Source organism: Taudactylus pleione, unplaced genomic scaffold (genome assembly GCF_031769625.1).
Source record: "Taudactylus pleione unplaced genomic scaffold, aTauple2 ptg000019l, whole genome shotgun sequence".
NCBI classification, from domain to species: Eukaryota; Metazoa; Chordata; class Amphibia; order Anura; family Myobatrachidae; genus Taudactylus; species Taudactylus pleione.
Window position 1 is genome coordinate 26,508,289 of NW_028284421.1, and position 26,567 is coordinate 26,534,855.

Below are 26,567 nucleotides of genomic sequence, written 5' to 3' on the forward strand. Positions count from 1 at the left end.
ACCAAACTGTTTGTTTAAACTGTAGTTTAAATCCCGGCTGTTGGAATGCCAGCTCTCATTATGCCTGCGCCGGACCCCAGACACCAGTCAGAATCCCAGAGACAGAAATAGGGGTTAGGGTTAGGAACTTGAAGGGAAGGGTTAGGTTTAGGCTGCGGGGGGGGGGGGGCGGGTAGGTTTAGGAGTATGGTTAGGATACTTACCGACAGGTGTCGGTTACTAACCCTGTCGGAATTGCCGGCGTCGGGATTCTGACCGCCAGAATCCTGAGCACTGACATCCCGTACCCAACCCGTCTAGACTCATGAATGATATACAGAGCCATTGTTTCCAGACTAGTTAGTTGTTAATCATTAATGTGAATATCGAAAGAAGAGCCATTGGTAAATTCTTCAACAAGACAAACTTTCCTACTTGTTGGATCCCCTTCCACAAAGTTCCTGGAGGGTTGCTCTAAAGGGCAAGTCTGGGTGGGTGATGATGCAAAATGAGTTATTATTCACAAGATACATCATGGAGTGGAGCTGTTGAGATGTGTCATCGCACAATAGTGGGTTGTTGATGATGACATGATCTGCTGTAAATGTGATAATCAGGGCTTGCCTACTTCTCAAAAAAAAGAGGTGTGGTCCAGGTCTATCCTGGGAGGGCTCCCTAAAACATGTGAGTCTCTCGGATATTATGGAAGAGTATGCAAGTATGAATAAAACATGTTTGGGGAAGGCATTTCTTAGTGATAATTAGCATTTTCAGATGTACTCAGAATTCGTCGTCTAGCTTGCGTAGGATTTGCAAAAGGATTGCAAAAAAGGTGACGCCATTTGTATATAATATATACATTTATATCCAAAGGACATGCATGGTTACAACAAGTGGTAAAATTTGCCATCCTCTCCATGTGCAGTGTTTCATCGGACATGGGACACCTAGGGTTTTATTTCGGCTTTTACTACTACTTCCCGGCAGGTTGCATGTAAAAATTTAAAATGGCACCCGCAGTCCGTGTGAAACACGCCAGGCCTTACACTGACTGTGGGTGCCGCTTAAAATTTTAATCTGCAGCCCACTGGGAAGCAAGTAAAGCCCATAGGGTCGAATCATTTTTAGGTATTGGTTCTTTAGACCTTCTTTGTGTGTGCCGTTTGTAGATTATACCAGGAAATACTACTCCACTAAATCAGTGGTTCTCAATTTTTTTTTTCCGGTGTGACACACAATTTAAAAAATATAAAAGTAAAATGGTAAATAACCTTATTGTATTATTAAAATATGTTAGACATACCTGAGTGTATGTGTGTATATATATATATATATATATATATATATATAGTTTGCCAAAAGGCATGTGGGCGACTCCCCAAATGTATGGAGGAAGGTGCTTTGTTAAGATCAGACTATAATTGAACTTTTAGGCTACCAAGGAAAACGCTATGTCTGGTGCAAACCCAACACATCCCATCACCCCAAGAACACCATCCCCACAGTGAAACATGGTGGTGGTAGCATCATGCTGTGGGGATGTTTTTCAGCAGCAGGGACTGGGAAACTGATTCGAGTTGAGGAAAAGATGGATGGTGCTAAATACAGGGATATTCTTGAGCAAAACCTGGTTCAGTCTGCCTGTGATTTGTATGTATATATATATATATATATATATATATATATATAAATAAAATATACACACACAGCCTTGGCGAAAAGTTTTGAGAATGACACAAGTATTGGTTTTCACAAAGTTTGCTGCTTCAGTGTTTTTAGACCTATTTGTCAGATGTTACTATGGTATACTGAAGTAAACTTACAAGCATTTCATAAGTGTCAAAGGCTTTTATTGACAATTACATTAAGTTTATGCAAAGAGTCAATATATGCAGTGTTGACCCTTCTTTTTCAAAACCTCTGCAATTCGCCCTGAGATGCTGTCAATCAACTTCTGGGCCACATACTGACTGATGGCCGCCCATTCTTGCCTAATCAATGCTTGGAGTTTGTCAGAATTTGTGGGTTTTTGTTTGTCCACCTGTCTCTTGAGGATTAAACTACAAGTATATAATATGGATTGGACATACAGTATATAATATGAATGGGGATGTAGTCGGCATCCCAGCGTGCGGGATGCCGACTGTCAAAAATACGGGCGCCGGAATCCCAACAGCATCGGGATACTGAAACCAGGATCCCGATGCTGTTGGGATTAAGGCTTCCTGGTTTCAGTATCCTGACGACCAGCATCCCAAATGTAAGTGTTGGGGGGAGGGCTAGGCACTAGGGGGAGGGTTAGGGTTAGGCACTGGGTGGGAGGTTAGGTTTAAGCATCGGGGAGAGAGGGGTAGGGGTTAGGGGTAGTGGTAGTATATTTACCTACCGCTGTCGATATTCTGACCAGTGGCATCCCGACCAACAGGAACTCATACCCAACCCTATGAATGCACATATACTATATGCATTGTACATATACACCCCCACCATAGCCACCCGAAGCCCACACTTCCAGCAGTTTTTCATATAAGGCCACACCAAGAACATCCCTTACCCTCCCACCATACCAACTAAAAGCCCAATTCTCATACTTTCTCCCAGTAAGTTTGCGATAGTTTGCTGAGTGGTTGCTGCTGCGGCTCACCTGCTTCCTCAGTGCAGCTCCTGAGGGAATCCAGGGGCAGATTACATTGCATCTGGTGCAAACAGCAGCAGGGGAGCGGAAAATCACTCTTCCCACATATCAAATTAATCAAATTAAAGTGCAGTCTCATGGTGTATATTATTCGCATCGCATTTTCGGGCGATGCATTTTCAGGCGAAGAAGACATGAGGCTCGCCGCTAGCAGAATCGCACAGGACCTGGCACACCAAGAGGAGGTTTGCAACTGCAGCAATAGTGTATGAGGACACATCTATATGGACAGAAATGTCAGACATATATTCGGAAATGGATACACACTTCAAAATGTTCATTGTTTTGGAGAAATGTTGTGCACTAGGACAAATACAATCATCCTATCCAACTGCTTTTATACTAATAATTGGCTGTGGGTACTGCGTACACACTCTGCAGTCAGACCAAGTAGCTGAAAATCATTTGAATAAGCCCTATTATTGCATAGTGTATGCAGTTCCCCTGCAGTATCTGTGTATACTAAAAGCTGTAATGCAGTTAGAGGTGCCGCACTGAATTACAGAGAGTGGTGATATATCCATTCATAATTCCAGCTCAGGGTTTAAAATGCTTTATCATCTAGTTAGTGATAATACAGCAGCCTACTGTTTTCCAGCATAGTACAAAGTGACAATCCATTGAAACTGAAGGAGAAGAGCTACAGAGATAAGAATTGCTACTCACCGTAGAGACATTTATTCTAAGAATAGAACTTTAGAAATACGGACATTTATTTTTATTCATACAGAACAGCAAATTATATATAATTTATGAAATTAGCTTCCCTCTAAAGCAGTACACATGCCAGTAACTAGTCTCGCCTAGCAATAATATGTCCTAGATTTAGGGGTATATATTTACTAATGGGCTGTTTGTCAAAGCTGCTGATCATAAGGAATTTTGACCAATAGTTTCAAAACACTAACAGGAATCAATGCTAAACCAGGCCTGGCTTAACACTGATTCCTGTTTACTTTTTTAAACTATTGATAAAAGTCGCCAATGATTGGCGGCCTTGAGAACCCGCCAGTCAGTAGATATACCCTTTAGCCTTCATTTGTAAAATGATATTTGCATCTATCGTCACACCATGCCAAAACACGACTGCCAAATTCCCGATTTTAATCATCCAGAAAAGGTGAAATTTGCCTGTTAAAATGTGGGGATGATCTCACCGGGTATGGGTATGGCAATTACACTTCAGGGGTTAAGGAGGGTTATGGGGGTGTTGCCAGGTACGCATACTATGCAACAACACCAGACACTTGAGGGTGGGGGGGATTCAATTGTTTTATGAGGTCGTTAATCAGTGGGTGCCTGACGGAGCAATTCAATTGTTGCTCTATTTGGGCATGAATGCCGGGGTGGCACACATTTCTGCTCGCAGCCTCCTGGATTGGTGAGCAGAAATGTGCGAAAAGACTGTGGTTTGGGTGTCCAAACAAGGACTTTACACGGTTTTAGACGCTTTTTGCGGCTAACACCGTTCTAGTTGGGAGCGACAAGCATGATAATTAATGGGCGCCCAAAACATTTGAATTGCTCCTACAGGCGCCCAATAATTATCACAGCACTAAAAACAATTGAACCACCCCCATACTATGTAAACAGGCTATATGCCACTAGGCCTCATACAGTGTGTGTGCTCTTCCTTATTTTTTATATATTGGGGCCTGTAATAGTCCTACTGCATATATATTTTTGTATAAAACTGTCCTCTCTGGGTAAGCAAAGCTTAAATCTGGCCTCATCCTCTCTCCTCTAAGCAGATCGATGTTCAATATAGATACCTGCCATTCACTTAAGAAATAACGGTCCACGCACACTATCAGACCCCTTACCTCTTACACTCTGCTGTGGATTCCAGCTATTGCAGATCTATGTAAAGCCTGATACACAGTGCAACAAAGCTTGCTGTGTTGCAGGATTGTTTCAGTCTAGTTTTTCATTTTATTCTGTGCAGTCAGAAAAACAAAAAACAAATCTGAAGTCTGTAGTCCGCAGGGAGAGGGACTGGAGGGATCAGCCTCTTCTTCATGAGGAGCCAGGTGATGACTTAACATTAACAAAGTAGTGAGCAGAGGCAGCTGATTGATGATCAGCTGACAATACTAGATGGCAGCCGTAAAAAGAAACGTACTGCTTGCCAGGCCAGTGTGAGTCCAGTCCTGGCCTGGCAAATTCCATTGCAGTGTATATTGCACAGGGGCTTATTCATTAGCTTATTTGCAAAAAAAAAGAAAGTTGTTACAAATAGAAAAAAATGTAGTTAACAAAAAAGGCTTTGTTAATAATAAAGTATTTTTCCGTTACAGTTCTCACTTGCCATCCTGAGATGGATCTTTATCCATTGCTCTTTATCAATTGCTCTAAATACATTTTAATCACCAAGTTGTGTAGGGGAAGGAGGTTTGGGGAGTAATCCCTGTCCCTGCTAGCTTTTGAGAAAGAAAGGAGTCAAAGCAATTAAGTTAGTGTACAAATAAAGAATCATAGAAACCATGAAGTGAATGTTTCTCTGGAGGGACCTCAAAGGACAGGTTTTGCAGGAGCCTTGTCTAAATTTAGGTCCAAATTGACATTTTTTATCCCCCCTCCAAGAATCACACGCGAGATGAAAGAGCACATCATAAATATGAGGTGGGCTATAATTAATGTTTAATTATGTACATTTTGACTCCGTTCCCCTTCTATGTACTCCCCTTCTGCATCTGCACACCGCTGCATTCTTATCTTCCATTGATCAAAGCCATGCTGTAGCTCATTATCTGTCAGCTGTCTTAACAGCTCAGTAATTTTCTCTGTTACCTCAGTAACTTATGCAAAACGGGTTCCCTTGAGTATAGATTTGACTTTAGGGAAAAGAAAGAAGTGACACGGTGCTAGGTCTGGCGAGTACGGACGGTGTTCTAGCATTACAATTTGTTTCTCGGACGCTGCGTTGTCCTGATGGAGGATAAAAACATTTTTCTCTTTCTTCTGATTCTTTCCCTCAAACTTGCTAGAACATTTTTATAGTAATGTTGATTCATCATTCGGATGCTGAGTCAATGGTCAATTTGAACAATTTTCTAAATTTTTTCCACATTTTCATTTGTTTTCTTGATGCAAAGCATTTCGGGACGTTCATCAACTTCAACATCCTCACGACTGTCACTAAGTCTTTTGTTGTTTTTATTATTATTATTATTATTATGTTTTATTTATATGGAACCACAAGTGTTCCGCAGCGCCTTACATAGTACATAAATAAGTGATTAAGAAACCAGTGATTTTATAGTACAATATAATGCTGGACAAGCTCTATATACGTTTTGTTCCACTCAAACTCACTTGCACCTGACATACAATCTGCTTGGTTAGCATACAGAAAGTTTTGATGGGTGTTTTGGTCAATTTAACTTAAAATTTTAGGTTAACATGTTGCTATACTTTTGAACTGTGCATTTTCACAACACACAGGAAAAACAGAACTTGTTTGAGTGATGTGTGACCGCACACACTATCTGTGCGAGAAAAGTGAAACTTGCAAATCCATGGTATAGACCAAGGTCAGTGTTTAAATCATGCAGTGTGGTTTATTTTTTTTTATAAGTACAGTCTTGTTATTTAATAGCCACACCACGTATATGCAAAATAAGTTGCCCTGGAGTATATTTGGGGCATATGGAACATATATGGAGGTCAAACTGATCTGTAACTTAACATGGATGATGAAATACAATAAAAATATGCCGTCTGATTGTCATTTGTCAAACAATGGACTCTGACTCCCTCTTACTAGATCCTGCATTGTCATTTTACAGTATTTGCTGGGGCACTCCCGCTGGCCACTGCAGTAAACATAAACATAATGAGCCCAGTTAGCTGCTGATGGCTTGGCACCTGTTCCTGGATTCTGTGCTGCATGGGCACCGCCATGTTAGACTAATCATCTGACTCTGGTTTCTCCCAATCTTAGAGGGTTAGCCTCCACCTGACTAGAGTCACCAATGACTGACCAGAGCGTCCTATTTAAACCCCTCAGTTGCATCAATTTACATCTTACCAGTTCTTGGTTCCAGTATCAGCAGCTCCAATTCCAGATTCCTGTTTGGATTGCTGAATCTGCTAGCTGGTGCATGCTCAAGCTCTGAGTTAATCAGTTGCTTGTTTCTGAGCAGTTCCCACACTACTAATCATTTCCAGATTGCAGAGCCTCTGCAATTAACCACTGCTGTTCTCTGCAGTCCCAGTCTGCTATTCATTCCCACAGCCAGTACCTGCGTGCATTATCATTCAGCCTGTAGTGTGCACATTCATTACATGCGTGCATTATCACGCTTAACCCACATAGTGCACATCCTACACCTACGTCAGGACTGGTTCTAGACATTGTGGAGCTAAGGGCAAAAGTTCCCAGGTGCGTCCGTCCCCCCCCAAACAAGATAAAAAAATAACTTTTTTTAGATGGCGTTCCTCTGCGCGCACACTTCCGGAAAGGGGGCGTGTCCTTGCGGAACACCCACAATTCATCAAACTGTGGGGCGTGCAAAGTACTTACGAAGGTGCTGGGCTTCCCCCAAGCGCTCCCCTCGTGGCGAATAATTGCCATGTGCAGTAATGCGCCTTACACAGTATCTCTTACACAGTAATGCCCTTTATAACACATTATACCACATGCAGTAATGCCCTGTGTAACACATTATGCGACACACAGTAATGCCCTTTATAACACATTATGCCACACGCAGTAATGCCCTGTATAACAAATTATGCCATACGCAGTATTGCCCTGTATAACACCTTATGCTACACGCAGTAATAACCTGTATAACACATTATGCCACATGCAGTAATGGCCTGTATAATACATATACACACACACAGTACTGCCCTGTATAATACATTGTGCCACACACAGTAATTCCCTTTACAATACATTATCCCCAATTCAAATTACACCACACAGCATTCCCTTATTCATGTTATGACACACAGTGGTGCCCCTTTTACACAATGCAAAATTAGTGCCCCTTATATACAAGCCCCACAGTAGTAGTGCCCCTTATACAATGCCCACAGCAATGGTGCCTCTTACACAGTGGCCCCGGTAGTGGTGCCCCCCATGCAGTGCCCTCATTAGTAGTTCCCCCAATAGTAGTGCCCACAGTAGTAATGCCCCCAGTAGTAGTGCCCACAGTAGTAATGCCCCAGTTGTAATGCCCCGATTAGTAATGCCCACAGTTGTAATGCCCCCATTAGTAGTGCCCCCAGTAGTAATGCCCCGTATAGTAGTGCCTCCAGTAGTAATGCCCCTTATAGTAGTGCACCCATTAGTAATGCCCCCTATAGTACTGCACCCATTAGTAATGCCCCTATTAGTAGTGCCCACAGTTGTAATGCCCCCATTAGTAGTGCCCCCAGTAGTAATGCCCCCCTATAGGCGTGCCCCCTCCTGCGTCCACTCCCGTCCAGTCCCACCGCGGATCTATGGAAGAGACGTCATGACGTCCCTCCTATAGTGCTCTCTGCGGGAAGCGGAGCTCAGGAGTGAGCTCCAGGTTTCAGCTGCTGCTGCAGGGAGGTAGCCGGGTGCCCGCTGGTAACAAATCTCAGCGTGCACCCGGCAAATGGAGCCTCCCTGCTGGTTTTTTTTTTTCTTCTGGGGACTCAGTGGCGCCCTCTAGGGGCCGGCGCTCAGGGCGATGGCACTGTTTGCCCAACCCTAGAACCGCCACTGACCTTCGTGCATTATTATTTAGTCTGCATAGTGCATATCCATTGCCTGTGTGCATTGCAAGTCTTAACCTACAGAGTATACATACTACACCTGCATGCATTACTATTCAGGGCCATATTCAATTAGAAATGAAAAGCCGAGATCCGCGAAAAAGTAGCGACTTTTCACCTGTCGGAAACATATTCAATTCCATCCACTTTTCACGTACGCGGAAAGTCAATGCAATGTAATTGCCGAAAAAGATTTGCCTCTGAATAACAGGAGAGAAGAAGTGCAATTTTTTTATTTTGGAGTGCAAAGGTGGGGAAACCACTCAGAACCCTTGGAACAGCCCCACAAAGGACAACTGCGACAAAAAATTCCAGGAAAAAACTTAAGTATTCCCCAAAAAAGTGCTTTGAATTTGGGGGCAAAAAAGCACAAAGAGCTGCAGAGTGCACATCCATTACCTGTGTACATTACCATTCTTAAACCTACAGATTGCACAACAAATACCAGTGTGTGATTACCCTCGATCACCAGCAGGGTGCGTGCCCTCACCAGTGTTTCTTCGCACAGCCTACTCCTGTACACCTGTTTGCAATGTCCCCCAGCAGGTGCCTGCTTCCATTGCAGAGCAGGATATCAGTTATGCTGGGTACACACGGAACGATCTGTACCACCAACAACTTGAAAGATATCTTTTAGTGAAGTCATCCTGTCACATCTCTGAACAGAGCCAAACAAAACACTGATCCTGACATCACTGGAATGTGAAAGATTTGTGCAGTCAGTTCTGGTTTAACACAGCTTTCCCAGAGTCACGGAGTCTAAGGCGTCACTGGACCAGATATGACTATATTGAGGATGGAAGAGAAGGCACAAAGGAGAGTCTGTTCGTAGGGCTGTATAGGAAGCACTGGGTTACACTGGCAGAGAGCTAGGAATTAGACTGTGATGTAAGATACACAGTGTACCTCTGAAGTCTACAACATGTGGAGACACACAAATAAGGTGTAGAAATTGGCCTTAGTAGACACACTGTAGTATAGAGAAGAGATGGTTGGCTTCAGGAGTATATCCAGACATAGGGGAATGGTGTACTAAAGACCAAACCGGGGATCGCACTTACGCGCTATAGGCTGACAAGTGACCCAATTTTGCAAAATGAGCGGGTCCTATAGAAGCTGGCTATGCGCGCTACAGCCAATAGGAGCTGCCTGAGCACGCTGCAGCCAATAAAAGCTGGCTTAGTGCACTACAGCCAGTAGTCTCCCTTCCCTGCCCAGCACATGGAATCTTCATCATCAATCTCCTCAATAATTGGAGGTAGTCCTCCTGCATCCAATTTGCGAAGGCTAACGGACTCCTCACCTATCCAGGTTTTCCCAGAAAAATCCTTGTGCACTAGAGCTGATGCTGGGGGTTAATCTTCATCCCAGAAGTTGACCAAGAACACTAGTAGTGTCAAACAACAATTGACTTTTAAACAATCCTTTGTAAGAGGAAGCAAGTATGAAAGCTACCATCCAGTTGCACAGCGGATCACTGAAGCCATGATGGCTATGCTAGCATTGGATCTGCGTCTAATATCCGCCATCATTGCAGGAGGTTTTAGACAGTTAATTGAGGTCCTGTGTCCCTACTACCAAATTCCTTCTCAATTCCATCTTACCAAAACAGCAGTTCCTCGCCTGTACCGGGATATAAAAAAAAAAACTAGTTATTTGCCTAGAAAATGCCATTGTATCCACTTAACCATTGATATGTGGACAAGTGGTACTGGTCAAACTATAGAGTACATGACTGTGACAGCCCACTGGGGTGCGAGTATCACCTTCAGCACCAGTATCTTATCACACAGCGCCAGCTCATTCACAGGCAGGCTACTCTCTGTATCACCGGCTTCACTAAGAGGCATACCGGTGTCAACATGTTAGAAAAATTAAGGGATGTCATAGCAAAATGGCTTACCCTGATAGGACTCTCCTCAGGATTTGTCATTTCCGATAACGCAATTTACATTTTGAAAGCATTACAACTGGGTGAATTTCAACAATTACCATGTTTTACACAGACTATAAACTTTGTAGTTCATATATATTTTTTTTAAAATGACGGGTGTGCAGTAGATGCTGTCTGTGGGCCGAAACATTTCTGGACAATTTTGGCATTCTGCAACCTCAAGTAGATGATTGCAGCAGCTGCAAGAACAGTTCAATTTTCCATGCCACTAATTGAAGCAAAAGTACCCTTTATATGCTTCAGCTAAAGGAGAAACAGTAACAAACCATCCAAACCTACACAACAAGCCATGACATAGGTTGAGGAGTAGGAATGTACCTTAGTCCAGCACACTGGAGAAAACTCTACTCTATGCAAGCTACTGACACCATTTGAAGTAGTAACTAATGAAGTGAGTTCAGAAATTACCAGCCTGGTTAGGTGATTTCCTAAATAAAACTACTGGAAAAGAAGTAGAGAAACTGCAAGAAGAGATGAAACGAAGTGATTCCACTAAAGTATTTTGGATTTGTAGATCAAGTTCTTTATTCTCTTCGACAGGACCAAAGGATTGTCAGCATCTTGCAATTTGATCACTACATTTTGGCAACCATGCTTGAGCCTAGGTTTAAATCGTACGTAATTTCTTTCAAACTGACACCGATCTTAAGAGATGCAAAGAGCTAATTGTGAGCAAGTTGTCAGCTCAAGTGGTTCACATGACAAAGTCTCCTGCTTCAGTTTCTCCTGCAGGTGCTGCTGCCAGGAAAAATCTGATCTTTTCCTTGAGACCCACTTGTGGTGAGGATGAGTTAACTCAGTGCACCAAAGTGAAACACCGTGTTGACTTCTGGTCAGGCTTAAAACAATTGCCGACAATTATTGACACCTCTACCGTCACTCTATCTGATACACTAAGCATCAATAGAATGGTGGAGGATTATTTTAACGACAATTTACAAATTAGCATACAAATTAGCACCTTTTGATTACTAGGAGGAGAAAAAGGCAATTTGGAGCCTCTTGTACAAACTAGCTTTGGTGTACTTAAGCTACCCACCCTCCAGTGTGTACACTGAAAGAGTATTTAGCACAGCCGGGAACATTGTGAGCAATCGGCGTTGGAGGCTACTTCCTCAGAATGGAAAAACTGATGTTCATAAACATTAACTACAAATTCTATGAGAAATACTTTTGCAGCCAAATACAATAAGTACAGAGTCTTCTGTAACGATGGATTCCATGGGGATGACCTAATATTGTGTGATGATGATATTAACAACACTGATGAGGGTGTGGATGATAATTAAATTTTTCCACTGTGGAGATAATTAGTAACTCTGATAGCCATCTTAAGACCATTGTTAGCTTGTTCTCATCGCACGTACTGAAAGCCCAAGCTGTGTCTGACATCGCAGTGGGCAATTTATGCACGCCCCTGTAACAGCATTCAAACGCACTAGCATGTCTGCGTTTCGCTGACTACCCTCCCATCACAACCCCACCGTCACCACCTGCAAACGGTACTTCCTGACAATCACTGCGATGGATCTGCGTAGTCACTGTGATCGCAGTTCCGATTGCAGTGGAGTCTACGCGCACGGCGCGGCATGCGCAGAGCGCAACAATTGGCCGGTTGCGTGTGTGTAATTGCAGTTGCGATCCTTGATAAAATCAGGCCCTAAGTTCACATATAACATATAACAAAAGCGCAAACCTGTCCACAACCACATAACTGAACCTAATGATGACCGGTAGGCACAATTTACTTCACTTTACTAAATTTTTTTCTGAATTTCTCAATAACAAAATTTTGGCTTAGGGGGTGCCATGAAAACAATGCTGATACTCTAGGGCTCCGTGATTCAAAAAGGGTTGGGAACCACTGCCCTATGGAGTTAAATGAGCCCCTCGGGTTGCATTGTTTATGTGAGGTCTTACATTGGGAATATGCTGATTTTTGCATAATGATACATTATATGTGTGGTTGATCGCTATTGCTGGTTTATGTACAACATATATTAATATATTACACTTTATATTTCTGCGGTTTGTGATTAGTTTTTATTTATGGTTGATTCTGGATTATATGCAATGCACTTATATAATATTGTCATATTTCTGCTGTTTGTAATGAAACTTTATTTGTGACGATGCTTTTCCTTCTGGTGGATCCACTTTGTATATTTGCATTTTTTGTTGATGGTTTCCATGGCAACGGGCTACGGGAGCTGGCATCATCTGTGGGCATTCTGTTCCGAGTAAGGATGTTGTTTTCATTACCTGAGTGCCACCGACATTGTTCTATATTTTGGACTCTTGGCTATGGGCTACCTATGAAGGGCATCGGGGCTGTTTATGATTACTTGTATATCGTGAGTGGAGCCTGACTGTAGTGTGTGTGTGTATATGTGTGTGTGTGTGTGTATATATATATATATAATTATACTGTCAGGTCCATAAATATTGGGACAATGGCAGAATTTTCAGATTTTGGCCTCTATTCACCACCACAATGGTTTTGAAATGAAACAAACAAGATGTGCTTTAACTGCAGACTTTCAGATTTAATTTGAGGCTAATTACATCCAAATCGGGTGAACGGTGTAGGAATTACAACGGTTTCTGTATGTGCCTCCCACTTTTTAAGGGGCCAAAAGTAATGGGACTATCAACTCAAAAGCTATTTCATGGACAGGTGTGGGCTATTCCCTCGTTATTTCATTATCAATTAAGCAGGTAAAAGGTCTGGAGTTGATTCTAGGTGTGACATTTGCATTTGGAATTAGTTGCTGTCGACTCTCAATATGAGATCCAAAGAGCTGTCACTATCAGTGAAGCAATCCATCATTAGGCTGAAAAATCAAAACAAACCCATCAGAGAGATAGCAAAAACATTAGGTTTGGCCAAATCAACTGTTTGGAACATTCTTAAAAAGAAAGAATGCACCGGAGAGCTCAGCAACACCAAAAGACTCGGAAGAACATGGAAAACAACTGTGGTGGATGACAAAAGAATTATTTCCCTGGTGAAGAAAAACCCCTTCACAACAGTTGGCCAAATCTAGAACACTCTCCAAGAGGTAGATGTATATGTGTCAAAGTCACCAATCAAGAGAAGACTTCACAAGAGTGAATATAGAGGTTTCACCACAAGATGCAAACCATTGGTGAGCCACAAAAACAGGAAAACCAGATTAGAGTTTGCCAAACAACATCTAAAAAAGCCATTACAGTTCTGGAACAACATCCTATTGACAGATGAGACAAAGATCAACTTGTACCAGAGTGATGAGAAGAGAAGGAAAGGAACTGCTCATGATCCAAAACATACCACCTCATCAGTGAAGCATGGTGGTGGTAGTGTCATGGAGTGGGCATGTATGGCTGCCAATGGAACTGGTTCCCTTGTATTTATTGATGATGTGACTGCTGACAAAGGCAGCAGAATGAATTATGTGTTTCAGGCAATATTATATGCTCATATTCAGTCATACTGCAAAAGCAACCAAAGAGTTTTTTTAGGCTAAAAAGTGGAATGTTATGCAATGGCCAAGTCAATCCCCTGACCTGAATCCGATTGAGCATGCATTTCACTTGATGAAGACAAAACTGAAGGGAAAATGCCCCAAGAACAAGCAGGAACTGAAGACATTTGCAGTAGAGGCCTGGCAGAGCATCACCAGGGATGAAACCCAGCGTCTGGTGATGTCTATGCGTTCCAGACTTCAGGCTGTAATTGCCTGCAAAGGATTTGCAACAAAGTATTAAAAAGTGAAAGTTAGATTTAGGATTGTTTAGTTTGTCCCATTACTTTTGGCCCCTTAAAAAGTGGGAGGCACATATAGAAACCGTTGTAATTCCTACACCGTTCACCTGATTTGGATGTAATTACCCTCAAATTAAATCTGAAAGTCTGCAGTTAAATCACATCTTGTTTGTTTCATTTCAAAGCCATTGTGGTGGTGAATAGAGGCCAAAATATGAAAATTCTGTGAATGTCCCAATATTTATGGACCTGACTGTATATATGTATGCTATATAAATATATATATATTTATATAGCATACGTGAGGTTAGGCCTGGAAAAACACGGGCACACAACAGAAAATAAACAAACAAACATAAGTCTCAGCACTCCTTGTGCTAATCAGTCAGCAGTGGCTTGCAGCCACATTTGGGCATGCTTTCCCAGCATAGCCCTTGGATCCTCCAGGTCCTGGCACCCTAATGCTACCCACCACCCCCAGCCTATCGCTTGACCAGTTTGTCCAGCATCAGGAGCAATGAGCAACAGGTGTGTGAGGGTTTTCAACCCTTCCTGTGCTGCTGACTTCCTGCTGGCTCTGGGTGACCTGGAAAAGGAGTTCCATATCTCTACTTTGAGCTGTGTAGCCCAGAAAACCCAGAATTCCAAACTTCTATTGTAACTGCAGAATGTGCCGGTGTTGTTTTCCTCTCCCTTGGAGGGAGCTTATCCCACCAGAATGTGGGCAATTCAGGTGAGAGACTACCCCTCTCACCACAAAAAAAAAAAAAGGATGAAGGAAAGAAGGGAGGGGGTAACATAGAGGGAGATAGGGGGTCAGGTGCTCTATGACCCTGTAAGGAAGTGTATACAAAAAGGTTTATAAATAGCATTAGTCGGACTGAGACTGTATTAGAAAATTTGTAATTACTTAGATGTCTATTTAGTCAATTAAAAAAACGTATCACTGATTTCTCCACCTTTTTGTTTGTCTGTGCACATTCCCACAAACCAGTGGGTTTTTATAGGGCAGCGCATGAACAATATTTATATAGATGACGGAAGCGAAGATTCTCTCAAAAACATAATGCCATCTCTAGATGGTGTTATGTCTGCGCCCACGGGTGAGTCCCGGGGAGATGGCGGCCATGCAAAAGAGCTTAAAGGCTGCAGCCCCCCAAGTGAATATCACAGATGAAGACCCCCAGATGCCCTGGGTGAGGAGGTGGCCATGCAAAAGAATTTAAAGGCTTTTTTAATTTTTCATTCCCAAACTACATGTAAAGCTGCATACACACACAACGATTTTTTTAATGATTATCGTTAAACGATATCGTTTAACGATAATTGATGGCAAAAATCGTTCACTTTCTGAGTCAAACGATGAACGATTATCGTTCATACGCGTTCACGTTTGTCGTTTGTAGTTTGTCGTTCAGTCAGACTTGTCAACTCAACGATTTTCATTAAGGGAATATGCAAAAATCGTTTGTAGTTCATAAAAATCGTTCATGACATTTAGTAAATGAACAACTTTAGTAAACGATTTTAGTAAATTTTTTCAAGGGAAAAAATCGTTTACTCAAATCGTTCATTAAAAAAATCGTTGTGTGTGTATGCAGCTTAAGATTTCATTCCCAAACTACATGGAAGATTTAATTCCCAAACTACATGTACGAAGGCCCAGGTGTGTGATTGGTTTCACATGTAAACCAGCAAGAAAGTAGGCTGGCTGGGGAAAGTAAGGGAGTTGCAATAGGCAGTAAACTGAGGAGCAAGTGAGAGAAGTATTCTTAGTGGTTGATGAGGAGCAAAGGCAGAACATGTATCTCTGACAGGACTCCTCTGGGAGGGCATTGCTATTCAGATAGTGTGAATGGTTCAGAACATTGGGCAGTGGAGGATCAGTCTAAGATCAGCAGGTTATGTAAAAAAAACATGACAATCTACGTTTGAAGTAGCAAAAGCTAATAAGAATCAGAAATGTGAAATTGCTTACAGTGCTGCAACACAGACACCTTGCAAATCAGGATAAATAATGTTAGTACATTTATAAGCTGCTATTAAAATAGTATATGAAGACAAATAAAGCAGAGTACTGTGAATAATACCATACACAAATTACATAGAGCAATGACAAAAAGAGCCAAACTGAGTACACTCTGGGTCTGATTCAGAGGTGGACTGTAATGTCGCTGTTACTGCAACCTTTTGCGTAGTTGCAGTGCTGATAATATGCAAATGCTAGTTTTAGCCTCCCCCATGTGTGCTAGTGTGTAGTGTGTGCTAGTGTGCGCCGAACTATGCAAGTCATGACACGCCCCATTTCAATACCAGTGGATGGTGCAACGCCGACGGTGTTTCCAAACACTCCATCATCGGCGCACCATCACTTTCACCATCAACACTTGCACCAGCCTATGGCAAGCGTAGTGTCTCCTTTCTTAAATTCCACTGAACATGGCCGCTGTGGCTGTGGCTTTGCGCCTGGTAACACAAATGAGTTGACTGACACGTCCGGACCCTTCCCATAACATGCTCCTGAGACTGACTGTTTTTGCGTTCACTTCAGGCCACCTCCCAGTCACTGCCGTTGAGCGCCTATGTTATTGCCTAGCTTTATGTAATGCCTTCGACTCCGTACACAACATCGTATGGAGCCGCACACTCAGGGTGACTCATGTACCATAGGGGTTTTCAGGTCTTTTGGTGCATGCGCAATAGGAAATAATTGCTCAACTGCGCAAACATCACTGCGACCACCTCTGAATCGAGCACTCTGGGCCTAATACAGAGGTGAATGCAAGTTTGTCATAATTGCTCCTGCATTGTGTGCATGCAAATAATAATGCATGTGTTCTGCCGTATGCAGAGTTGTACGCATGTATTTGGCCCGACCGGCTCCCATCATCATTAGTTCGCACTTGTACCAGCCTATACTTGGTGTATTTATACCAACTTCATGGCAATAATGCCTTCTGTAAATACAAAACAGAAAGACATTTATTGTTGGCGCTTATCCCCATTGCAAACCTTTCTCTGTCTAGCAGAGTGAAAGCATGGGGAATTAGTTCATATTTTGATGAAAACGTTAAAGCTTGCAGGCCAATGGCACGGCTTCATCATTTCTTTCTGCAAGTCCTACACTATCATACATATTTTAAACACCATTGATTTGCAGTTGAATGCACTCACCTCCCAGATTCAGAGGGCTAACACACAGAGGGCCTGATTCAAAGCCGGACGCTATATGCGAACGGTCGTTCAGAAAAAGGGGCCGGCTAATTAAATTGAGCGCTCACTCTTTGCAGTCTGTTGACGCCTCTATGTCTGAGCGAGCGAACGAAACATGCGCTCGCTATTTTGTAAAGATGCCCCCTGGCCGTTCGCATCATACGTCATCTCCGCTATTTATTAGATTAATCGAGTACATCGAAAGGCGTCTGAACTGCTCGCAGTGCTTGTGGTAGGTTTTACTTCCCGCAATCACTGCGAGCAGTTCAGGCTAAAAGACAACCAAGTGACATGGTCGATGACGCTGCTTTGTTAATTATGCACACCCATTAAACGCCCGTTTTGACCGTTTGGCACGCCTGCGTTCGGATCTCCACTCCCCGTTTTCAAGCACCTTCCCCTGTTACCACTCACAAACGCCTCATTCTGTCACTCAAATTAGCAAAGACTGGTTGGCGCATGCACATTACGACCCATACGCATGCGCAGATGTGTGAAAATCACTCGGAGAGAGCGAGCGGCCGCTTACGAGCGGCACTGAATCAGGCCCAGATTTTGGGCTTTCTTGTAAGCCACATACATATAGGCCTGATAGCTGCTTACTTCCAGCTTTGCATAGTCCACAATTCCATTGACATGCCCTCTATGAACACTGGCTACATGAGAATGCCTTTACAGCCTAGTTACTCAACTTCAGTTGCAACTGGGGATTGGCATGAAATGCATACAACTTCTGCATGCTTGGTTCACAAGTATGCGAGTGCAAAAACACGCAGGATACACTCCTTAAACAGGCTTATATTCAACTCTGTAACAGGCCATTTATATTCTAACAGCACCACCTTTAAGTGACTGATGAAGCTGGTCACCACAGGCTGCAGGTGATTTAGAGTGCTATCTGCCCTCTTTAAATACAGGAAAAGATGCTGTGGCCATGTACTATGGCCCTCATTCAGAGCCGTACGCTCTGACCAGAGTGCTCGCTCTGAATCAGGGCCAACCTCCATAAATATGGAGCGTCCTCCTGGACGCTCGTATAGCTGTGGGTCACCACCCACAGCCTATACGAGCGTGCAGGATGATGGTCGCGATGGTCTTGACCATCGCGACCATCGCCAGTGCGAGCAGAGGCCTGCGGTTGAGTTTCTCAACCGCAAGGCCAGGAGTGATTTTGGCTCTATCAGAGCCAAAATCACTCCCACTGACATCACTAGTGATGTCAGTGGGGCCGGCTTCTGACGGTAGGTGTTCCCTTGGGAACGCCTCCGTCTGGCAGGCACGCCCCGGCACGCCCACCAAAGGGGGCGTGCTGTCAATCAACATCGACAGCACGCCCCCTTTGATCAGACACAACGAGCGAAGGAAAGTCCTTCGCTCGTCACGTCTCGCGCTTGCGCACGACGGAGCTCCCTCCGTTGTGCGCATGCGCAGTGCACACCATCGACCCACTTGCGAGCGGACAGCCGCTCGCGAGTGGGTCTGAATCAGGCCCTATGTTTGCTCTTAAGGTGCCTACACACTAGACGACTCGCAAACGATGCAATGTCGTCAGTGATTTCCCTTGAACTCCCCGGCACTCCTGGACATTTACGATATCGAGCAAAACAGTGAAATGTGACATACGACCTAACGATATATCAAGCGTTGTGGTTCTCCAAGTACCAGCATGCGAGGGTAGGCTTGCTGGGACCTGTAGTTCTACTGCAAAAGACAATTTAACTTCAACTATTTTTACACACACAATAACACTATCAACCAGGCACCCACCTCCCAGGGGACCCGGCGGATAGCCCCAGGCTATCAGCCCAGACCTGGTGTGCCCAGGAGAGGGGGACCACTTTATTGGGGGAGGCCCCCCTCCCCAGGGATCCCCGCCCTGGGCTGACTAGTGGTCAGGCGTAATGTTTGTGGCATTGCCCCCCCCCCCCCCTCCCGCTAGAAAGAGTCTGGTGCTGGTTATGGCAAATACAGGGTTCCCTATTCATTTTGTCCCCTGTATTTCCAAAACCAGGATTGGCTCGTTGAGCCCTGTGCTGGTTGTGCTAAATACAGGGGACCCCTACGTCTTTTGTCCCCTGTATTTCTCAACCAGGACTGGCTCTGAAAAGTCCAGGGCTGGCTGTGCTTTAGGGGGGAGCCACGTCGTTCTTATTTTATTTGAACTTGACAAGCATTTTTTTTTACACAGGTGCATACACGGATCTATGCATGCATCTGTGTCGTTAGGGAAATGCCTCTCAAGTGACATCGGCATCATTCGGGACAGAAAGACTTATTGTTCGTGCCTAAACACTGAACGGTATGCCGCAAATTGTTAATGAGGTTACCAGATCTGACTGCATGTAGGGAAGATCTTAGGATATGACAAATGACCCGTGGGACAGTGCATGGGCATTGTTAGTGTACACTGCACGATTTGTCTTTCCCATGTGTTGAAATCGGCCAAATTGTGCAAAATATCGTCGTGTGTAGGCACCTTTAGTGGTGGCCAGTGGTGGGAAGCTTTGCTGAAGTTGTTATTTTGGTGTCCACAGAGTTAAAATCTCCCTGTTGATTTCTGATGATGATTTCTTGATGCTGGGGATACTTCTCCGGTCAGTATGAAATGAGAGTAAATATCACGGGAATGTGTTGACGTCATTGTAGGAGGAATATCTGTAAGGTGGATCAGGTCCCAATGCTAAATAGGCAGGGGAGTTGCTCTTCCTGATAACATGCCTGGTATGTATGTTAGTAATACACATAGTTGAGAAAATGACTACAAAATTGTTGCTGTCTAGTACTTCCTGCTAAAATTTAGGGGCATTATTTAGATAACGGTTAGTGTGGGCTGAAAATCAAGTGCCACTAATGTCATATGATTCGGAGTCCTGAAAGCAGGGATATACCTACAGTTTAATAATCATCCACTCATTAATGCCTATGAATAATTATACCTGCCGGTAAGATGAATAACTTCATACTATCATGTGAAAAGTTATAAAATATAAAGCTCCAGCACAGATTAAATGTAACATGTTTATGTATATTTTGAACTTCCAGATATGTACTTAATGTGCACTTGTGTGTAGGTGACAGGTACTCTTTCAGTATGCTTTGATATATGGAAATGGCTGCATGTAGATGACTGACTACATTCTTTAAGATAATTCACTTGCTCATTGCACTGTCAACTTCATGCTGTATCAGAAGTCACCTATGGTCGTCTGAGCCATCTTGTCTAGTCAAGTATTTCAGTCTAATTCCTGGTTCCCTGCTGATGTTCTCTATCTCACGGTTATTTATCATCGTCTGACAATGATGATTGGATGTCAGCTAGTGACACCTTACTATTGCATAGGCAACCATGAAGAGTCAACATTAATAGAATTCCTTAATAGAATTCCTTCAGGACCTGCCACCATCGGGTCAACATCAGGTCCTGCAGTGTGATACCTTAGCTTGGCGGATTCCTTAATGTATACAGCAATACTGAAATAGAATAAAAAATTTCAGTGTTTGTAGTAGCTCTGCAATAAATTGAGCCCTTGGTTCTCAGCGATGTGCCATCCTGATGTCCAGCTGCACACATTGGGCCTTATTCAAAGTCAGAACCAAGTGTCAGATGAGACTTTTTTCTGTCTCAGCTTGCGATCTTTCACAGTACGCATATGCGTCTTTTTTATGTTTTACGTCTGACACGCGACTCTCTGCAACTGGGAGACTGAATTTGGGGCTGGAATGGGAGTGTAATCACATGAATTGGGTGTGACTGCAACTGCAGTGGGTGTGCAATTGTGACAAAAATACAGCAAGGGCATGTTTTGTGCATATAGTGGGCCTGATTCTGATGTGGATGGAGATAGTATTACTGCTGCGTCTTTGGACACATATGCAAAAGCAGCAGGGGGTGTCTATTGTAGAAATTAATCACCTTTGTTTGTACCAATCAGGTCGTTTGAGTTATATATTAATTTTGACATTTTTTAAATATTTTTTTGTCAGAAATGTGTATTTCTGTCAGTGATGTGCTGCTTTTCTGTGAGCAGTGGCCCTATGAGAGATGTTATTGTTTACACTTGGTGATATAGCTGTGGCTTTGTGATTGGGTTTTGGTAACAGTGGGAAGTAGATCAGACGTGAAGTGTGTGGTCATTGGGAAATAATGCACGGCCATATGATCTAGTGTGTCAAATCACCTATATCACGTGTATATATATATATATATATATATATATATATATGCTGAAAAACTGAAAAATAAGAAAATGCGCCTAATAGTGCAGTATTTAAAATAAAGCAATTTGTGCTCAATTCAAGTAATGTGCGTACCAAAAAATAACTTTCAAAAAAGCTTATCTGATGTCCAGGTCACACTACTATGGTCAGGAAACAAAGTATTGCCAATAGGTTCCGGATATCAATCCAAGGACAGGTACCCTCTTAAATGGACCTTAAAAGAGAGGGCCCCAACCAAGCCCATAAACATAATATGGTGTATAGCTGCATAGTCTGGCCAATAACTTCAATATATTGACATTGTGCGCTGCCATTTTTAGCATTTTCAGTGCTGTCAATGAAGCCATGTAGTTACAATCCAGTCTCATCTCAGGGAGTCACAGCTCCAGATTTGCAGATGGACTTAAGGGACCCATACATCTATACCACAATACCTCGATCCGCTACCGGCGATCAAACCCACTGACCAGCAGGAATTGATGAAATCCGGGAAATTGTGCATGTTAAAAATCCCTGTTCTGTTGATCCCGATCATTTTGTGGTCGGGATCGGCAAATCAGGGAAACCCAATATGTGGATTTCTGGCGATTGTGGAGTTGCAACAATCCGTCGCTGATGTATGGGCGTCATTGCTTTGAATAGGATACAGAGAAGCATATTGTTTTAAAAATTGCAATTGTGATTAAGTTTTCAGATCGGCTCTGAATAAGGACTTTTATCACTTACTAAGGTAAGCGAATATTGGGGTGGAAAAATGAGAAAAGAAAAATCACTGCTGAGTATCTTCATGGTTTTCCGTAGACATATCGTGGATAATTGAATCAACCTATTAAGGCAGAGGTTCCCAAACTCGGTCCTCAAGGCATCCTAACAGTCCAGGTTTTAAGAATATCCATGCTTGACCACAGGTGACTTAATAGTGCCTCAGTCAATTTGATTTAACCACCTGTGCTCAACCATGGATATCTCTTAAACCTGGACTGTTGGGGTGCCTTGAGATTAAGGTCTTATTGTGAGTGCAGTTAATATCTTTACCCTTAATATGTAAGTAAATATCTAGCCTAACATAATATGCATTTTGTGGAGAAATATACAGTTTGTCATATTCAGTATATATTAATATATTTTATATACAAATGTGTTTGTATAGTGTGGGGATGCCGTCCCCTGTAAGGAGGGCAGCTGAGCAAGTATTATGCATTGGTTTACCAGTGAGTGCCGGATCATTGTTGAATTTTAATATATTTTATATAAAATTAATTGGTCTGTTTGTTTGTCTGTCCTGTTATGCATTCGGACAGACCTGCTCCGATTGGGATGAAACCAATGCGAGGTGGTCCAGTTGAATCCTGGCCCGGTTTTAGGGGGTTAGAGGCCCGGTCATACCTCCCATTACTGTATGCTGAGCAGAATGTTGAACAGGGGAGCCTGTTCTGAACTTTCCATTGGATGGATTTGGATGAAAACTTCACAGAGTGATAACATTGTATCCCAGAAGACATACTAGAGGGTTAAGGTCCCAGTCGGGCAGAACTTTGACCGGAGGACGCTGGGCAGAACTTTGACCAGGGGACGCCGGACAGAACTTTGACCCAGGAACACTTTTCTGGGCCTTCCACTGGATGGATTTGTACAACATCACATAATTTGGATGCACACTTCAAAGTGCGGTAACATTGGATCCCAGAAGACATACTAGGACAGGCCTAGCCAACCTGTGGCTCTCCAGCTGTTGTGAAACTGCAAGTCCCAGCATACCGTCCCACTGATCAGCTGGTAAAGCATGCTGGGACTTGTAGTTTCACAACAGCTGGAGAGCCACAGGTTGGCCAGGTCTGTACTAGGGGGTTGCGGTCCTGGTCGGATCTCCTGTTGGTGTACGCTGGGCAGATCTTTGACCCTGGGAGCCTGTTCTGATCCTTGGATTTGGATGAAAACTTCACAGAGGGGTGGCAATTGGTCTGGGATGCCTAATGGAGTGGTTGGGGTAGCGGTCCGACCTCACGGCACAGTGCGCCAGGCAGAACTTTAGCCTGTTTGGGTTTTGGGCGACATCACATAATAAATCTTAATAACTTGACGATTTAAACTCGGGCAATGCTGGATACTGCAGCTAATTGGCTAAATAATTATTTGTAAATGGATTACTGTACACAGGCTCTTTTTGACAAAGGGTGGCTGCAGTCGCAGAAGACAAATTACACTACAGAATTTGAATGCATGGAAAAAAAGAAATGGGTTTAATATTCAGTAGTGCATTTTGACTGGAAACTCACACAATCTGCCCATTACTTGACAGGGTCACTGATCCCTTTTTGTGTTTGTGGCCAGCTTACAGCTACCATCAGAATGCACATAAGGTGGATACGACACGCACAACCTCAGAAATGATACACTGTATGGATACAAATGACAACATACAGCTGTGGAATCTTTACTATGCACTATTGTATGTTTTGTACATTTGTAGCTGTAAAGTGCAGCTTTGGTGTACTTTGTACTTCATATTGAACTAGTAATGTGGATACATTTGCATTTTGATACTTAAAATCAGTGGGCAGTGAATCATTCTGAATAGCATATGTATTTTGCTCCACAAAAAGGAGAAGTAATACATGTTAAATAGGACCTGTCAGATTTCAGCTGAAGGATGTTTTACATAGTGCCTTGGGAGCACTAAATATCACCATACGCTATATGCATATGCAGAATGTATGCAGAGAGACAGCCTCGTGCTCGCTGCTGGATGGTTTCCTCATAAGACAGGTGATCTGTGATATGATAGGAACCCACTCGGGAACAAGTAAGAGTCCATCTCTGCATCCGATTTTTGCCATTTACATACAGTGTACAGATATTTCATGCTTTTCCCTGTGCACGTGGCACTTTATAAAGCTGGCTTTCACTTACAAGTCCTCTTTAGTGTTACGGTATTGTGTAAAGACATGCAAAGTGGGGGCTCAATTCAGTCCTGACAAAAGTTTAAGCCATAAATTGAAATGTTGAACTATGTCAGGTTTCTCGTAACCCTTTGTTTTTTTTCTCCAAGAGTTGTTGTTGTTATTATTATTATTATTATTATTATTATTATTATTATTATTATTATTATTATTATTATTATTTTTATTTAAAGCCAGGCATCAACTTTGTGGGAGGAAACTGGAGCATCTTGAGGAAACACAGACACAAGAACATAGAAACTTCACACATATAGGACATCATTTATCACTGAGCTTTATCACTCGCAACGAGTGATAAAACTTGCTGTATAATGTATATGATAAATGGTGCTCCAGCCAATCAGCTCTCAACTGTCATCTGTTTGAAAAATAACAGTTGGGAGCTGATTGGCTGGAGCACCATTTATCATACACTGCGAGTTTTATCACTCGTTGAGTGATAAAACTCGTTGATAAATAAGGGCTGTGAGGCAGTAATGCCAACCACTACTCAAACTTCCTCTTCAAGAAGTTTTCTCTATTGAGGTCTGCTGATGGTAGAGAAAACATTGTGTTAGGCTGTTTTGTCTAAATGTAGTCTTTGCTGTTCCATAAACAATACACTTCAAAAGTGGGTAGGTAGAAAGAAAGCTGGGCCTCGATGGGGGCTGGGAGTGTATGGCAGGTGCAACGAGGCCCCCAAGATGGCATAGCCACACCCATGCAGAGACACACGTCTTCCACAGAGGCCACCCGGCAGGTCGTAGCTATGCTCCCACGATTGCTATAGTATCAGGACCCGAAAGATCTCGGTATATTTACTAATGTGTGGGTTTTTAAAAGTTGTTGCACATAGCAACCAATCAGATTCTACTTATCATTTATCTAGCAACTTCTAGAAGATAATAGCTAAAATCTGATTGGTTGCTATGGGCAACAACTCCTCTTGTAAAAACCTGCACCCCCTTTTGACAGCCCTACCTTTAAATGCTTGATTGGGTCCAGATATGGTCACTGAGAAGCCCATGGCAAGGATCTTTATTACGGTAGTCAAATTATAGGGGGACCTTAAGTGCTCTGTGGATGGGACATTATAATATATCAAGAAGAAATGCTGCAATATGGGGTGAAAATTATTGCTCAGTACCATTAAGCATGACGTTGATGCATTCCACATCATTATGGAACCAACACAAGTCTTCACTATTGGAAACGAGAACTACATGTGTACATTTCTGTTTGTCGTTAAAGGATAATTCATCTGGCCATATCACCGTCTTCAAAGGCACAATAGTCATTGCATGGACTTTTAGCACAACTTATCTTACAAATGTGCATGGGATTATGAGTGTTTTACTAAAACCCAACTATGAGATCCTGCTCTGTGGAGCTCTAGTCAAAATGTTTTTTGTTTTTTCTAGAGATCAGCAGTTCGGTTTTGGCTCGGTTAAGTTCAGATCTGAAAAACTAATCTTATTGGCTATTGGCTCTTATGATTTTTGAATAGCTAATAAGATAAATCCGAAACTTGTGCTAATTTGGCAAAAAGAACCGAGTAAAGGTGCGTATCCACTATGCGATATTAATCGACGATAAAAGGTGACAGTGGTTCCGAAAAAGAATACATAAGCTCCAAAATAAAAAGGGAGACGCAGCTCTAGAAGATGGAAAAACCTGGACTGTAGTAGAGAGACTCAGGTGCAGAGTTCCACCAGAGAACGCTCATCGAAAATAAGGTCATTGAGAACACTAACCAGAGAAACCCTAGTTAAGAGCAATTGGCAATAGACATAAGATGTACCAAAGAGGTTGGCTCACCTGAAGGGTTGTTGTGCGGGCAGTGATCATGCAAGAGAGTCTACATATATGCTGCACTCTGTAAAGTCCAACCAACCCATGCAAGTAGTAATAAACTTAGATAATTCATCTACTACTGAAAGGTACACATCATCCTTGTACATAAACAAATCAATAAGATGAAAGCAGACAAGAGTCGTGCCAGTGGCCCAGGATGATAGCCCTGGCAGCATTGTTTAGGTGTTTTAACAGAGATCTCTTATTTATAGA

General features: G+C 42.8%; 1 protein-coding gene across 5 annotated transcripts in view; it reads left to right on the plus strand.

Moving 5' to 3' along the window:
• The window catches only part of LINGO1 (leucine rich repeat and Ig domain containing 1), a 319,884-nt gene that overhangs the window by 149,620 nt on the left and 143,697 nt on the right, over window positions 1-26,567 (plus strand). The gene's annotated exons all lie outside the window — the stretch shown is intronic.